Below are 5,041 nucleotides of genomic sequence, written 5' to 3'. Positions count from 1 at the left end.
CAGTACACATGGACGCTTGCGGAGCCTTCACGGTCCTCCTACCCAAGTCAGGAGGATGAGGCTGGCCCCGACGCCGCATACGACATCGTCCGTGACTTCTTCATAGAGCACGCGACGGCCCAAAGCTGCCACGGTAGGGCTGGTAACGATGGCTTTTCCCCCTCCTCTGCATAGGGCCACTAGAATGGCCCCCTCTCTCCGCAGGGCCTCTGTACTGGTCTCCACTGAAAGTCTTACGAAGATCGTCAGTGTAGCTAAACTGCAATTCTACACCAAGTGCCTGCTCCACCATCGAACGAAAGTCAGTGATGGGGAAGGCACCAAGTGTGTGGCGAATGGCAGGGCGAAGCCCCTACCGGAAGCGTCGAGCCTTCTCCGCCTCATCGTGTGCCACATGGGGCACGAACCGAACAATCTGGTTGAAGCCAACCTCATACTCTGTCACTGACCTCCTGTCCTGAGTGAACTGTTCCAACTTGATATGCATCTTGTCGAGGAAAGCGGCAGGGTAGAACCGTCTCTCGTACTGGCAAGCAAACTCCTCCCAAGAAGGACTGCCCAATACCACGGACCTGGAAGCCAACACACTATCCCACCAAATCTGAGCCTCTCCCTTCAGCAGCTGAGTCACAAAACGCACACTGTCCTGCATCCCCACCTCAAAAGCCTCAACTTGCTTCACCATATAGGCCAACCAATCCGCTGCCTGGATTGGACTGCAAGACCCATCGAAGCTGTCGAGCTTCAACCCGACCCAGTCTCGCAGCATCATCCCAGTGCCACGCCTAGCTGCTGCAGTCCTGGGCGCCATAGCGATGCGACCAGCGCCCGCAGCCTGACCCTGGCCCTGCCCAAGCGTCCTCATCACCACCTCCTGCATCTCTCTAATGGCAGCAACCAGGTCAACCTGACCTCCTCCCTCTGGCACGGACGACTCAGCCACCGACCGCGCATCGCCACCCTCTGGCGCCGCAGTGCGACCACGTCCTCCCCGCCCTCCACGACCAGATCGACGACCACGAACCTTTGGCGGCATCTACAAACCACAACCAAAAGCTCAGCATTCAACAACAACACTTAATGAACAAATCAGCATACAGACGTATATAAACAGGCACATAGGATGAAAATATAACCAAACCCATCCTACAGGTGCACGTGTGTCAGTTTTAGAATTTAATTACCTAGGACCTAAAGCCTAGACTCTGATACCAACTGTAACACCCCGAGGACCAAAACAAGCCCGGAAGGTCACTTAGACCAACCTACAAATCTGCCGAAAGCTAAGGGAAAATTTTGGCAGCACCTCCCCTGAAAGTGGAGGTATAACAGACAACAACAAACCAGACAGAACAGATATAGAATATCACACTAGCAAAATAAAGATCCTAGCAAACGAGGTACAAGCCTCGACCATACAACTGAACCACCATCAAACTCACTATATACATTACAGGGCAAAAGATAATATCTAACAGGACATCAAGTTTAGCCCAAGAGAGAAGCTGAACGCACAGGCGACGTGTAGCTACCCATCCTGCAAGCGATTGACACCTCAAAAGGAACCTGGAAAGAAAGCACGGGTGAGATTCAAAAATCTCAGCAAGTGAAAGGTACTTTAACAAAAAGCTATTTAGCCACAGTTGAATGTGCTAACAATTCTAGATAGAACTAGTAATGAAACAGACTGCCAACAATAGGAGAAACAATTATGACTAAGCAAGTCCAACGGTAACATTAATCATTTTAACATTCGGTTGGTATAAGCCTTCGGAGCCGCATATATATCTATATACAAGCTAACTAAAGGAAATAAGATTTGATGCGAATAACTCATTGAATTTCATAAGAAGACATAACCATGCACATGACATGCTCTCCTTACCCTTACCCCTCCTCGGGTAATGTAAGGGTGTGCACCGTACCCCTCCTCGGGTGACATACGGTGCTGTACCGGTACGGTTGCGGCCATAAGACGACGACAAACTTCCAATGCATGAGATGTATATGTATGACGTGCTTCAAGCATAACTAACAAAACTCCCGGAATATGCTTGAGACTTAAAACATTGCATAAAACAATAATGAACAACTGCAGAATGGCATATCGTGCTTACTGCACTTCATAAATCAATCATTGAGTAAACTTCTGGAAACGTAAACAACATAGTAACCATCTCATAATCAGTTATTCAGATTAGATGAATGCATTGTAATTAAAGAATGTAGGCAACCCAATAAGAGGTTAAAGCGTAGCCATTCGCTACAATCACTTGCCTTTACCGACGATGAAGCCGGGCACTAGTCGTGACGTGAGGTCGCACCACCTGAACAAACACACCATTAGCACAACGACGCCACAACGACGAAGTAGAAGAGGACGCACGCTAATACGCCAAAACCCAGCGTTCGACAACCGAAGGTTTCAAAGACATTTACCAACTAGCTTGCTAGACGCCGAGTAAGACCCCCCCTTTAGCTCAAACAAAGAGCGAAGAATAAGCCACAACGTACGGGTAAACCTCGCCGGACACCGACTCCAAATAGCCAAAAGGACCTAAACCAATTACCCAAAAAGAATAACGCCCACGCCATCGGTACGCCTATAACGCGAACTACAACTTCCATTACACATACACACTCGCGACCAATACCGGTTAGGCCTCAAATTTAAAATGAAACGCTACTAACTAACTGGGCCAACAATACACTTAACCGACAACGCAGACGACTAAACTCAATCACATACAAACATCTAAGGACTACGGAGGAGTCACCTTTGGAGCGGAACCGCTAGCCGGCGAGGAAAAAAAACAGCGAACTTGTGGACGGCCTCCTCCTCCCTTCTTCTTCTTCTTCTTTTCTTCTCTTTTTTTTTTCTCTCTTCTTCCTTCTCTGGCTGACCGGCCAGCCGGCCCTCTCCCTGCCTCTTCCTCCCCACCACACCCCCCTGCTTCCCCCTCCCTCCACAGCACCGCCCGGCAGCACTCCGGCCAGCAACCGAAGGCTGGGCGTGGCGACGGCGGGAGGCTGGACATAGCGGCGACGGCGGGAGGCGGGGCGCGGCGTCGGCCGGGGCGGCGGCGGCTGGGGACGACGGCGGCCGGAGGCGGCAGACGGAGGCGGCGGGCAGCTGGAGGCGGCGGGCGGCTGCCCAGGAGCGAGGGCGATGTGTGCGGGTGGGATCGGGTGGGAGCCGATCCCACCGAACCTTATCCCTTTTTTATTTTTTTTATTTTTTTTGTTTTAACCAACGGTCTAAATTTATTGGGCTCACCACAAATTCACTAAGCGCCCAAACGCAACGGTAGATAGCAAAACGGATTCGTCTTGACGAGATCTACGCAACCACGATCTCCAATCGTCCAACCGAGCAACGGTTTAGAAAGTCACATTATTATTATTATTATTATCGGGTATTACACGAGCCCTCGACACCGGTGGTCCCTACTAGGCCTATCAGACACGTCGGTCCACCCGACCCCCTCACCTACTCCAGGGGGCACGTAAGGGTTAACCAGCGGCACCGAGACCACGATGGGGCGCATGGGCGACGGCAACGAGGGAGGCATGAGTAGCATTTTACATTTTATGTAACTAACATATGTATATTCGCTTCGTGATGTACTCCTATGTATTAAGACACGTTTACTTTGTATGGTCGACTTAACATTTCGTAAATGCATTTCGTATTCAGACACGTTCAATGAAAAAGTGACCACACCACTAAACTTTAACCATGACTTGACAACACATGCCTCCTGCCGCAGGCTTTAAACAAGATGTGACAACACTACCCGGCTTTTTCCAAACAATAAATGACAACACGGATACCAATAAATGTGGAATCTCTGACCATGAGCAATGACACAACTTTCCCATTCTTCAAGATGGAATCCGATGCTCCTGCCACCAGCTACGCCCCTGCCCTCACTCCTTTCTTCACGAGCGAATCCAATGCTCCTGCCTCCCCCAATTATAAATAGCCGAACCTCCTTATGTTGAAGCATCGCTCATTTCTCATATCTCTCAAGTGCAATGTCTTCCTCAGCTCCATCAAACCCACCAAAGAAACATTGGGGGACTACCATACCTGAAGGTCTCGAACCACCAATGTGCTTCTGTGGTGACCTTTGTAAGCTCCGCAAGTCTCAGGACATCTCATACACCTATGGGCTGCGCTTCTTCATGTGTGCCAACTACGAGTATGACAAGCCTCGCCATGCAACAACTGGTTATAGACCGGTACGGTAACAGATATCTGCCTCATCTCTTCCGATTTCGCACCCTCTTTTACTAACCGCTCATCTTGTTTCATTTGTTCAGTCCCCTCCACCGCTCTGTGATTTTATTCAGTGGCTCGACAATGAGTAAAATGACTCACAGAAGCAGTGGGTCGACATTAACATGAGGTGGAGAAGGGAAGCGTACGCACGTCGGGAGTACGAGCAACAGCAAGAGGAACTTCACCTCAAGCGGGAGGAAGAAGAGCGTATGAGAAAGGCGGCGCACGACCATACCGTGGCTCAGGCTCGGGAGGCTGAGAGGGAAAGGAAGCGGGAGAGAGCCCGCTGTGCTAAGGCGGCAGGTCCCGATGCCCTCCGAAAGGGAAAGTATCCTAGATGCACTCAGTAGAGACTACCTAGTGTAACCCGACATACTTTCCCTCCCTAAGGCATGTTATGATTAGGATCGGTGCACTAATAAGTAGGTCTTAGTGCGAACCGTACATGCCACCTTTGTTTTCTCATCGTGTCGTCGCGGTTACAGTGTATTGTAATATTTTCACCTTATGTTTAATACTATATTTGTCCTCGTTCGCACCCCATACCCACGTAAAATGCTGCGACTACTAATTACTGATTTTTTATTCTCCGGCTATTACATAACCTACTCCAAATTTAAATTCTTAATTTCCTTACACCCCTTCCTTTTTATTTCTTTAATTACACAAAAAATTACATTTTTAAAGAAAAAAATAGCCCTAACGCCCCCTTAGAGGGCGGCAAGGGGCTAACCACCCTGAGGGGTTAGGTCCCCT

This window comes from Phragmites australis, chromosome 3 (assembly GCF_958298935.1).
Source record: "Phragmites australis chromosome 3, lpPhrAust1.1, whole genome shotgun sequence".
Taxonomy (NCBI): domain Eukaryota; kingdom Viridiplantae; phylum Streptophyta; class Magnoliopsida; order Poales; family Poaceae; genus Phragmites; species Phragmites australis.
Note: the sequence above shows the minus strand (reverse complement) of the source record.